This window comes from Netta rufina (genome assembly GCF_964035555.1).
Source record: "Netta rufina genome assembly, chromosome: Z".
NCBI classification, from domain to species: Eukaryota; Metazoa; Chordata; class Aves; order Anseriformes; family Anatidae; genus Netta; species Netta rufina.
The window spans coordinates 66,008,170-66,021,769 of record NC_140126.1 but is presented as its reverse complement, the minus strand read 5'-3'; positions in this window follow the sequence as shown (position 1 = coordinate 66,021,769).

Here is a 13,600-nt window from a genome sequence, read left to right as displayed (position 1 = left end):
AGGTTATCACATAGCACACAGATTAATGAATTGAGGTTGGTGCTGGCTCAGTAATCTGCATAGTGCACCACAACACAGCAAATATTCTCCCTAAATCATCTGACTGGACACCAAAGTAGACCTCTAACTTATCTGTTTACCCTTGTAAGGGTCTTTTATGGTCTTTTATGTTTTTGGTGGCAGTGTTTTTATTTGTTTTTATTTTTTATTTTTTTTTTATTATTATTTTTTTAATATAGGCCATGTTTGAGAGACTCAGTTTACACAATGTAATCTAATTTCATTACCAGAAATCTGTTAAGACAGAATGAATCATCAAAGCAATGCAAAACTGACTGCATGGTGGAAAGAAAAGTCATACATATAATTGACAGACATAGCATCCCAAGCTTAGATTCACACACAGCTTAGATTCCATCATCTTTATGGACCAAAGCACTTATCCTGAAAAATGCAGTTGCTGTACCATCATAGTAGTCATTACTGACACATTCCCTACTGTTAACAGTGACATTTGAAACCTTGATCAGGTAACTACCTGCTTGATGATGCTCATGTAGAGCAAGTGCAATGAAGAATGTCTTCAGTCTCTCAGTAACATCTTACTCCTTCTTTGCAGGTGTTCAAATGACCACAGAACATACAAGGTAGCAATAAAAGCAAGCAAACAAGCAAAAGCTTTTTTTTTTTTTTTTTTTTTTTTTTTTTTTGTGTGTGTGTGTGTGTGTGTGACTGCTGAAAAATAGTCTAGATAAACAAGACGATTGTCTGTTTACAGAGTATGGTAGATTCTACACATGCTGATTTTCTGAGCCTGGAAATATCTAATACATTTATCAAATGCATATAAAATGAAAATCAGCTGAAAAACCTTGTGTTCACACGATCAAAAAAAAAAAAAAAAGTTTCAGCCAAAGGGAAATTTTATACAGTCTACCATGGATAGATTGATATAATACATTCTTTTTAATTAATTCCACATGCCCACATCTTCCACAACAATTTTATCAAGGTAAAAGATTTCTAAAAATTATTTACTAAAGAAAAAAATTATTCGCTTCCTTCTATAATATTTTCCCATTATAAATAATATCTTTTGGTAAACACAGAGTCTGCACTGTGAATTTTCTCCTGCTGCATCTACCTGAAACACTGACTATTATTCACACAAAAATAGAATTTTCATTAGGGATTTTTTAGTAGCTGTAACATGGTGGAAGCATTCATGGACCTAAGGCGGTCATTAAAGTACATCTGCAAGATTGCACACTACATTATGCAGTTAAGAACTATTGTATAAATGTCCTTTAAGGTATGACAACATTAGTCTAGACTGTAAACAGCATGAAGGATGGTACACTGATTTTTATAAAAGATGGACTGTGATATTTATTATCAGTTCTGCTGCTAATGGCCTCGGTTCAGCTTCAAACCATAGCCTTCTACATTTGCATTCTTTTCCAAGTTGTGCTGTAGCAGAAATCTGTAAGCTTCATTATATTATGAATATCTCCTTAAGAAGGATTTTCTTTCAAGTGTCATCATTTCTCCTCTACAGTTTTCTGACTTCCTTTTCTGACTTTCCTAACTACAGGAACAGTTTTCAAATAATTTACACTGAAAAAAAAAATCATCAAAAAAAATCATCAAAAAAAATCATTTCATGACACACAGTTAGCTATTTTCAAGAAGCAGCTAACAAAGTAGTAAAAGAAGATTAAATGAGTGTAAAATATCATCATATCAAAAAAATGTATACAGAATCACAGAATTTCTAGGTTGGAAGAGACCTCAAGATCATCGAGTCCAACCTCTGACCTAACGCTAGCAGTCCCCACTAAACCATATCCCTAAGCTCTACATCTAAACGTCTTTTGAAGACTTCCAGGGATGGTGACTCCACCACTTCCCTGGGCAGCCTGTTCTAATGCCTCACAACCCTTTCAGTAAAGAAGTTCTTCCTAACATCTAACCTAAAACTCCCCTGGCACAACTTAAGCCCATTCCCCCTCGTCCTGTCACCAGGCACGTGGGAGAACAAACCAACCCCCACCTCGCTATAGCCTCCCTTGAGGTACCTATAGAGAGCGATAAGGTCGCCCCTGAGCCTCCTCTTCTCCAGGCTGAACAAGCCCAGCTCCCTCAGCCGCTCCTCGTAGGACTTGTTCTCCAGGCCCCTCACCACCTTCGTTGCCCTTCTCTGGACCTGCTCAAGCACCTCCATGTCCTTCTTGTAGCGAGGGGCCCAAAACTGAACACAGTACTCGAGGTGTGGCCTCACCAGAGCTGAGTACAGGGGGACGATCACTTCCCTAGCCCTGCTGGTCACACTGTTCCTGATACAAGCCAGGATGCCGTTGGCCTTCTTGGCCACCTGAGCACACTGCTGGCTCATATTCAGCCGACTATCCACCATCACTCCCAGGTCCTTCTCTGCCTGGCAGCTCTCCAACCATTCCTCTCCCAGCCTGTAGCTCTGCTTGGAGTTATTGCGCCCCAGGTGCAGGACCCAGCACTTGGCCTTGTTAAACTTCATACAGTTGACCTCAGCCCATCGGTGCAGCCTATCCAGATCCTCCTGCAGAGCTTTCCTACCCTCAAGCAGATCGACACACGCACCTAACTTGGTGTCATCTGCAAACTTACTGAGGGTGCACTCAATGCCCTCATCCAGATCATCAATGAAGATATTAAAGAGGACCGGCTCCAACACCGAGCCCTGGGGGACTCCACTAGTGACTGGCCTCCAACTGGACTTGACTCCATTCACCACGACTCTTTGGGCCCGGCTATCCAGCCAGTTTCTAACCCAATGAAGTGTGCGCCAGTCCAAGCCAAGAGCAGTCAGTTTCTTGAGGAGAATGCTGTGGGAGACGGTGTCAAAAGCCTTGCTGAAGTCAAGGTAGACCACATCCACAGCCTTTCCCTCATCCACCCAGCGCGTCACTTTGTCATAGAAGGAGATCAGGTTCGTCAAGCAGGATTTGCCTTTCATAAACCCATGCTGACTAGGCCTGATCGCCTGCTTGCCCTGCAAGCGCTGCGTGATGACTCTCAGGAGGATCTGCTCCATGAGCTTCCCTGGCACTGAGGTCAAACTGACAGGCCTGTAGTTTCCCGGGTCTGCCCTCCGGCCCTTCTTGTAGATGGGCATCACATTTGCTAGCCGCCAGGCAACTGGAACCTCCCCCGATAGCCAGGACTGCTGATAAATGATGGACAGTGGCTTGGCTAGCTCCTCTGCCAGTTCTCTCAGTACCCTTGGGTGGATCCCATCCGGCCCCATCGACTTGCGCACATCCAAGTGCCGTAGCAGGTCACCAACCAGTTCGTCATGGATAGTGAGGGCCACATCCTGCTCCCCATCCCCTTCCACCAGCTCAGGGTACTGGGTATCCAGAGAACAACCGGTATTGCCGCTAAAGACTGAGGCAAAGAAGGCATTGAGCACCTCCGCCTTTTCCTCATCTCTTGTAACTAAGTTTCCCCCCGCATCCAGTAAAGGATGGAGATTCTCCTTAGTCCTCCTTTTTGTGTTGATGTATTTATAGAAACGTTTTTTGTTATCTTTAACGGCAGTAGCCAGATTGAGCTCCAGATGAGCTTTGGCCTTCCTAATTTTGTCCCTGCACAGCCTCGCTACATCCTTAAAGTCCTCCCTAGTGGCCTGCCCACTTTTCCAAAGCTTATAAACCCTCTTTTTTCTCCTAAGATCAAGCCACAATTCTCTGTTGAGCCAGGCTGGTCTTCTTCCCCGTCAGCTCGTCTTTGGGCACGTGGGGACAGACCGTTCCTGCGCCATTAAGATTTCCCTCTTGAAGAGCACCCAGCCTTCCTGGACTCCTCTGCCCTTCAGAACCGCCTCCCAAGGGACTCCACCAACTAGTGTCCTGAGCAGCTCCAAGTCAGCCCTTCGAAAGTCCAATACAGCGGTTTTACTGGTCCCCTTCCTGGCCTCGCCAAGAATAGTGAACTCCACCATTTCGTGGTCACTCTGCCCAAGACAGCTCCCGACAATCACATCCTCCACCAGTCCTTCTCTGTTTGTGAAGAGAAGGTCTAGCGGGGCACCACCCCTGGTAGGTTCACTAACCAGCTGCGTCAGGAAGCTATCTTCCACGCTCTCCAGAAACCTCCTAGACTGCTTTCTCAGGGCTGTGTTGCGCTTCCAGGATATGTCAGGGAAGTTGAAGTCCCCCACGAGAACAAGCGCTGACGATTTTGCAACTTCTGTCAGCTGCCTGTAGAGTTCCTCATCCATCTCCTCATCCTGGTTCGGCGGTCTATAGCAGACCCCGACCAGGACACTAGCCTTGTTGTCCCTGCCGATCCTAACCCAAAGGGACTCGACCTTGTCATTCCCATCCTCGAGTTCTACAACCTCGAAAGACTCTCTAATATAGAGAGCCACACCACCACCCCTTCTGTGCTGCCTGTCCCTTTTAAAGAGCTTATAGCTAGGCACTGCAGTACTCCAGTCATGAGACTGGTCCCACCACGTCTCCGTGATGGCAACCAAGTCGTAGCCTGCCTGCTGCACGATGGCTTCCAGCTCCTCCTGTTTGTTACCCATGCTGCGTGCATTGGTGTAGATGCACTTCAGCTGGGCCATTGCCTTATCCTCCAGCCTTGCCATTGTTCCCCCTGGCACAGCCCCAACAATCCTAGCTTCAGCCCCATCCCCCTTCCTACCTAGTTTAAAGCCCTCTCAATGAGCCCTGCCAGCTCCTGGCCCAGGATCCTTTTTCCCCTAAAAGATAGGGACCCGTCTGCGGCCATCAGGCCAGGTGCTGAGTAAAGTGCCCCATGATCAAAAAACCCAAGATTTCTGCGTTGGCACCAGCCCCGTGTTTATCAGGTGGGCTTTCCGTGTCCTCTCTGAACCCCTCCCTGCCACCGTAGGGATGGATGAAAACACCACCTGCACTCCCTGTCCATCCACTAACCGACCCAGTCCCCTAAAGTCTCTTTTGATAGCCTTGAGGCTTCTCTCTTCGATGTTGTCACTGCCCGCCTGGACTATCAAAAGACGATAATAGTCAGAGGGGCGTACCAGGTGGGGAAGCTTCCTGGCAACGTCCCTGACCCTGGCCCCAGGGAGACAGCAGACTTCCCTACGGGTAGGGTCAGGCCAACAAATAGGGCCCTCTGTTCCCCTAAGAATCGAGTCTCCAACAACAATAACCCTCCTGTCTTTCTTGGTGGAGGCAGTCCTGAGGCGTGGAGTCGACCTCCTCGCCCTAGGCATCCTCCTGGGAACACTTGCTACCTCTTCCTCAGCTACTGGTCTGCCGAGCTCCAGGGCCTCAAACCTGTTGTGTAAGGGCACCTGGGAATGCGGGGCCAGAAGGGGAGGGCATCGCCTGCGATGTCGAGCAGGGACCTGTTTCCATTCCTCCTCAGCTCCCAGATCCCCTCCCTCTGCCCGACGGCTACAGGGCAGGGGGTCCACCCCCATTTGTGGAGTCTCACCTCGGTACCTCCCCTTGAGGCCCTGCAGGGAGTTACTCCAGAAGTCTATCTCTCGCTCACACTCCCTGATGGCCCTCAACCTCTCCACCTCCTCCTTGAGCTCCGCCACCATGCGGACCAGGTCATTCACCTGCTCGCACCTCATGCACGCAGTTTCTCTGCCTCCCGCCGATGGCAGCAACAGGCGCAGACACTCCCTGCATCCGGTGACCTGAACTGCGGCATTTTTTAACGGGTAGTCGGTCTGGGTGTGTACCGACTTTCTGGAGAGCGCGCCGTGCCTGGTGGCGACCATTATCACCTAGCTACGGCTGTTGTTAAGGAGGTGTTGTTTGTGTGTAGGGGGAGCACTCTGCCCTTCCTGCGCGAACTGCCGCGCTAACTGCCGCGCCACTCCCTTCTGACGCGCCACGCCCTGTTTGCCCACCCTGTTCGCCGCGCTCCTGGTCGCTCGCGCTCCCTAGGGGCAGCTTTTGAACGGCTGGGGAGGGGGCGCTGCTGGCTCTGCCTTCGCCTCGTCAGCCTCCCTCACGAGGGCTGCCGGGTCCTGGCGGCTCCCTCAAGTAGGCTCGATGCCGGAAAAATTAGCCCTGCCTGGCCCGATCCCCCGCTCCGCTGCAGAATGCGTCTGCCCCGGAGCCAATCGTCTCGGCAAATGGCCAAATTAGAGGGTTAGGCAAATACCTAACCCTCTAATTTTAAAACACATATATACATAAACATGCATACAAATAGGACATGCTGAAATATATGAAATAGATATTGTGAGGGACTCAATTTACTACACCTGTGTTCAAAGGTCCCTTTGAATCCACCTGAAATTTCCTGCGGACTGATCTTAAACACATATTATATATTGTACTGAAACTGTACTGAATTCCCAGTGACCTGAGTGAAATACTGTGAAATCAGTACATGTTTTTTGTTTTGATTAAGAAACCTTGAAAAAACTGTAAACCTTTCAAGTTGCAGGTTAACATAGACCCCACAGCAATGTGGTACCTCATGAGAGCTTCATAATAAATTTGCACTTAGTTTCAGTCTCAGGGTAATTCAAACAAATTTTCTTAGTATTGCAAGAGCTTTTTTTATGCCTCTCTTGGTCATGCTTTAAGACTTAAGCATTCTAAATTCTGCTTGTAATAGCAAACAACACATAATATCAAGAAATACTAAAAAAAAAGCTGAACTTTTTTTTTTTCCTTAGTTCTTCTAGGAAGACATAAAGTTCTATATTCAACCAAATTTAGACCTTCATGAAGAGATGTTATACAAAATTTATATTTTCTGTAAAAAGTAAAATGTAAAAAAAAATTAATTTTAAAAGTCAAATGTAAAAAATCTACTTGAACACATGACTTAAAAATAGAGCTGGGAGGGACAAAGCCAGGACAGCTGGCCCAAACTGGCCAAAGGGATATTCTATACATTATGGTGTCACGCTCAGCAATAGAAGCTGAGGAAAAGAAGCAGGAAGGGTGCGTATGGACAAGTAGAGTAATATCATTTGTCTTCCCAAGGAACCATTATTTCTGATAAGCTCTTCTTTCCTCAAAGTGGTTGAACACTTGCCAGCCAATGGGAAATAGTGAATAAATTCCTTAGTTTGCTTTGCTTGATGTGCTGCTTTTACTTTACCAGAATTTACCACCAGTATGTGCTGGTTTTAGTGCTGGTTTTAGCTAGCAAGAAATAGTCATCTACTTTGTACTTTGAGAGTTCAAAAATTCAGTTTCAGATATTCAGTGTCATCCCCCCTTCCTCCCCCCCCCCCCCCCCCAGATATTTGTCATCTGTCACTGTTCATAGTTTTAAGCTTGTTTTCATTTTTGACAGTTAGCAAGGTGTTATCAAGAGTACAGAAATGTTGAGATAGGGACTATATAATTACATTAGATATACACAGGCAATAAAGCTGGAAAGCTGCTCAGGGAAATGACTGATGATATAGCAAGGCCACTCTCAATCCTCTTCAAAATAGAACTGTAATTGGAAGAGTATCCCAATGACTGGAAAATGGCAAATATCACACACATCGTCAAGTAGGAGGCACTGGGGAATCACCGGCCAGTCAGCTTCATCTCAGTGACTGGGATGACTGTGGAGTAAACTCTCAAAAAAACTACATCAAAGCTTTATGAGAACAAGAAGGGTACAGCCAGCTTGGATTTATTAAGAGGAAATTGTACCTGAATAAGCTGATATAATTCCATGATAAAATGACTTAGCAGATGGGGCAAAACGGTAGATCTTGCTCACCTTGACTTTAACAAAGGATGGCATCCATAGTATTCTTATAACAAAACTGAGGAGATACAGAATGAGTAATGGCATGGTAAAATGGGTTGAAAATTGGATGGCCACCAGAGTCAAAGGCTGCTGAGGAGCACAATTTCTAGTTAGCAAGTTGGTGGCTGGTAATAAAGACAAGAAGCAAGAGCGAAGCTGAAATAAGAATCTGCAGTAAGGGTCCACCATCACTAAGTAGGTATTAGATCTATTTATTTATTTATTTATTTATTTATTTATTTATTTATTTATTTTTCACATGAGGGTAGTTATACTCTGGAATTGGTTGTCATCATCCACATATGGAGACATCCAAAACTCATCTGGACAAGTCCCCGAGCAACTTCAGCTAAACCTGACAAGGCAGCTGGAGTGTGGGAATGGACTAGATGACCTCCAAAAATTCCTTCCAGCCTACAGTATTCTATGATTCTGTGATATCTTTGTTTCTTCTTTTACAGAAACTTAATTTCCATAGTTTGTCAAGATTGGTAAGCCAGTAGAGTTCCTTGATGCTTACAAGTTTTTCTCTTGCTAATCCTAGATTCAATAGCAGTGAGTCTGCATGTATGATTTTCTCTTTTAGCCTGGAGGACAATATTTTTCCAGGGTTTTCAAACCTTTCTTAAATTACCCATTGAATTTGTGTAAAATGCTGCTAGAAACTGAGGATCTATATAAATGTAAATACATACTTGCTTGTTTATGTATAAAACACAGACGTGGGAGTAGTCACTAATTTTAAAATGACCACAATAACTGTCATGCAGATCTACATAGTGTTTTGCAGAAAGATATTAATTTAACACTTCACTACACTTATACAAACATTAAAGATGTCAGAAACAATGAGTTTATTCTTTGAACAGCAATTTCCAAATGAAGCCCACAAACAAAACAGGGCAAGGTGCTCATAGGCTGATAACAGGAAACTTCTGTTTTTCCAAACCTCAGTAGTGAATCTGGGTAAGGATAAGGTTGAACAGTCGTTCTCATTTTTCCTTATCAATCCATGTGAATTCTTAACTAGTCATTATGTCTCAAGAAATAGAATGTTCACCCTTTTCCCAACCCAGGCCCGACACTTGACAGAATTTTCCATATGTCTCTTATAATTAATCATAATGAAGAAGAATATTTACTGTTCATACTAAAATTCTATTGCCTGTGACCTATATGTGCAATATGACAAATAAGTAGTTGCTTTAAATTGGAATTGAAATAAAACAATAAAATAAATGTTTTAGTTCAGGAAGAAAAAGAGATAATTTTAAACAATGATTTTTTTGAGATAATATTTCTTAATTGATGGTTTCTTAACTGTGTATATTTTACTTTGTTTCCTTTTTATTTATCTATTTAATTTTAAACATTGAAAGAAAATACAATTTTTCTCTCTCCCCCCCCTCCACTCATTCAACATAACCTGAAAAAATTCTAGTCCTCTTATTAGTAGTTTAATATTTCACCTTGTATCAAAATAGCAGAATGGATTGTTTCTCTTTGAGCAACCTATATATATACATTTATATATATATTTTAAATTATTATTATTTCTCTGTAATTTTATCCATTATTCCATGAGAAATACAAGACAAAACAAAACAAAATAACATAAAAATAAAGCCTGTTTCCTCTGAGAACTTAATATGACCTGTAAAAATACAAAAGCTTCTGTGTATTATTTTAGTAACTTCTAATCACAATGTAGTAATAATAATAACAATAATAACAACAACAATAATAAATAATTATTATACAATTATTATTATCATTAATAATAACAATGATAACAATAACAATAACAATAACAATAACAATAACAATAACAATAATATAAAGAACAAAGTGTAGTTGGTGTGGTAATGAGAATGGCTCTATTGACTCATTTCATGAATGAGTCAATAGAAGATTAGCCATGTCCAAAACCAAGCACAAATAATTATAACTGCTTCATTTCACAGTCAGTCCATCTGGATATCTGTTTATTTATAATAAGTTCATGTTCTTCTCACATGTCTAGCTATCATGTAGCTATCTGGTAAGAAAAATACCATCGAAGTGAAAATTCAAGATACATGTTTCTGAAGGCTTTTGCAGAAAAATATTTACCCAGATGCTTACCAAACTTACAGCAGGCTGGAATCTATGAGTTCAGCTGCAATTTCCACACTAAAAGAGGGAAAATCATGGAAGTAACGAAATGGAATTTATATATATATATTATATATATAATATAATATATATATAATGTATAATAATTATATATATATATAATTTAATATTTATTTTAACAATATCTCTTCCAAACCAAAAAGATGCTTAGATCTAAAAAACTCATGTTTAAGAAATCTTGGTTATTTTAAGTAAACAAGCCATAAAAAGATGTAACTGCTGTTTATTACTTTATTTCTTACATAATCCTTGTGAGTTAGTAGGAAGGAATTACACTTTTACATCTGTGGTCCCAAATTACAACAACTTGCTTTTTTTTTTCAGCCATCCATGGTATATTTAACAATCGTTCTGTCATCACCAGACTTCCTTAAGTTAGGCACATTCAGTGTTTAATTTTCAGTGATTCCTCTGGATCCCCTAAAGCTATTTAGCATCCTTCTTAAATTGTAGTGCCCCAAATTTAATGCAGCAGGCACCACAACAGTGGTAAAAGGCAAAAGAATATCAGTGTGTCTTAGAAGCAGTACTCATCCCTAAAATCCCTAATGAGACTGGCTGCTCTACAGCAATATATAATCTCTGGCTCAGGCAGAGATTATGTTGTGTTTAAATCCCTCACATGCCTTCAGTAAAACTATTATTAACATTTTTTCCCAACCTACTTCTGAGTGTTCACTTAAGAAAAAAACACTTTTTAATTTTTATAAAAACATGAGCCTGAAGCAATGCCTGGACTTGTAAACTCTTCCAAGACAGCTTCATCTGTGACTTTAAGAAACAGTCTACATTCCATCTTTCAGAGTACTAATGAAAAATATTGAAAATCAGTACTCAGTACACTTCCATTTTGATTATGAAATGCTGATAATTAATCTCTGCAAACAGGTTTTGTAGTCAGTGTTATATATAATGTATTCTGCACTGGACTTTCCAAGGTCATCTGTCAGAATGTAAAGTTTAAAACCACTGAAATCCTGACACAAGTCAAGATATGACATCTACTGTTTCTCTCCTATCCATGTTACCTTGTCACAGAAAGAAATCAGACTCATCTCAGATAACATGTTCCTTGCAGCACCATGTTGCCCTCTTTTACCACCCTTCTTGGATGCATTTGAGTATTATTATATATATATATTTTTTTATTTGTAGGTGTTAACAAATAACTGAAGTTCCAGTATAATTCTGTGAACTAGAATTAAGAAGACAGGTCTACAGTTTCCCAGTTCCTCTTTTTTTATTATTTTTTTATTATTATTATTTTTTTTATTTCTTTGAGATGTCTTTATCTTTCATTGTTAAGTTGATTTTCATTATTTTAACCATGACTCTGAAGAAGGACTGCTGAAGTTTTGGAGCTATGTACATAGACATTTGTATGTACATTTGTCTGTGTATGAGTATTGACAACTCAATTTCTTTTTTAATTAATTCCCTTTAATGCCCATCTCTTGTTTCACATTTTTAAAAACATTTCTATCCTCACGTTCACATATGCTTCCCCTTTTCTTCAGATCCAGGTTTGTCTGTGATAAAAATAAACATACTGATTGTAGTTTTCTTCCTCTCAATAAATTCAAATTAGCACTGGTGTGGCAGACTAGCACACCACTACCAGGCTGTACCTCCTTCACATCACTGACAGCTTTTACAGCTGCTGGATTATTGTGTCTCACAGGGAGATAGATATGATTCCCATTGTTCAGTAATAATATGCAAAGTACATCAGCTGAAAAACAAAACAAAACGAAATGAAATTACTTACACCCAAGGATGAATCTTTTATTTTATTTTATTTTATTTTATTCCCCCCCCCCCCCCCCCCCCCCAATGTAAGGTCTATTTTAAAATGTTGAAAAGAGGATTTTGAAGTAATGTCTTGAATGATTCCAATCATTCACTTCCCAGTAGAAGAAACTTGATTTTATTTTATTTTATTTTTCCAATTGTTGCTGAGGAATTTGTAAAATATCTTTGTAGGTTTTCTGTACTGCTGCTGTGAAATCATGCATTTGTCTCCATTCACCCTCACCAGCACAGTACAGAATGAATGACCTGTTTTGCCTGTCATGTCAAAGCATGAAACAGCCTAAACTGTGAAAAATGTACTCTTTCTTATAAGGAATACTTACAGAAAATTTGTCATGATTCAGATTTAATATGCTGTCTAGTCTGAGAAGGTACTGTAATTAAAAGTTCATTAATGGCAATTATTTCTAATTCATGGTATGAGCATAACAGAGCATAGCTACTCTTACAGTTGATAGGCAATTGTTAACTGTCAGAAGATAACATTCCCTTCAATGAGATACCCTTTGCAATATTAAAGCTGAAGTTACATGAATGAAAAACAGTTTCTAAATATTACTGAAACAACTAAACTTTTATAGCCTTAGTACTGGGGCATATAATTGTAAAGTTGCCCCAAACAAACAAACAACACCAGAAGCTAGACATGTTACGCAATTTTTTTATATACATACATAATATATATATATGTATATATATATATATGGCAGGAGCAAAGCTATTTAAACTGAAAGATTATGGCATCACAGGAAGAGAAGGGTATATATCTGACTCTTACAGGTTTTGTTTCTCAATCAATAACAGTGAAATAGAAAAGTTTTCTAAATGCCAGTTACAAGGGAAAAACAATCTAAATCCAAGCAGGTTTTCTTACTTAGGTGAATGTGATAAAGTCTTGAAAGTACAAGTAGGATTTTGCTGTCCGTATATGCAGGATACTCCTTCATTAAAATTCTTGAAAAGAAACTTCGTAAGTAAACAGTAACTATCTTACATCCTCAGACAAAGATACACAATTCTTCAAACTTCAAAACAGGGATCATAATTAAGTTGTGTTGATGAAGACCATCTGGCCTTGTAGTGCAGGAGATAAAGTAAATCCAGAGGGCAAAGGAAGTGAAGTAGGCTGGAAGGACACATTTACTTTCAGGTTTTGCTTCATTTTGAAGAGAACGATGCATCCCTTACAGTTCATGTGTGTGGCCTGTGAAAGAGATATGTAGCAGTATGAAAATAAATGTTGCTTCACACTCCAGAACAGAAGGATTAATTCAACAGGAATTCATCTTGTAAGGATTCAGTTGAGGGTCTGTGCTGTCATAAATAATGAGTTAAGCTCAAGAAAAATGGTTAGAGGTTATTACAAATGTTGTTACAGCTTTTAACTGTGAGACCAGATACGAATAATGGACCTCAAAGGGACACATCCACATAGTAAGTGTTGCTTTCCTCTAGCTCTGCATGGTGTAGACCTGTCTTCTGATGGGACTTTAATCAGAGTACTGACTCCTTTAATCTGGCTCCTCAAAGTACTCTCCGAATCCATCCTTTTCTGGAGAGAAATAAATAGTCATAAGAACACTGCTCAGTTTCACATTCTAAGATACCTAACTATCAAGCTATTGTAAGTCAAAGAGCTTGTGGACCAAAAAGCAGTCCTACAAATGAGCTGCACATCTGCTTTCATAGACTTTGTTTATAAAGAATTATGAACTATAATTACATGGAAATTCAAAAATAGATGTGCTCATGATATTTCACTGATACTTACATTAACATCTACACAAAAGCTTATACAGATGGTTAACAATAAAAATGTTGCTTGTGAACTTCTGAGTCATATATATTCAAT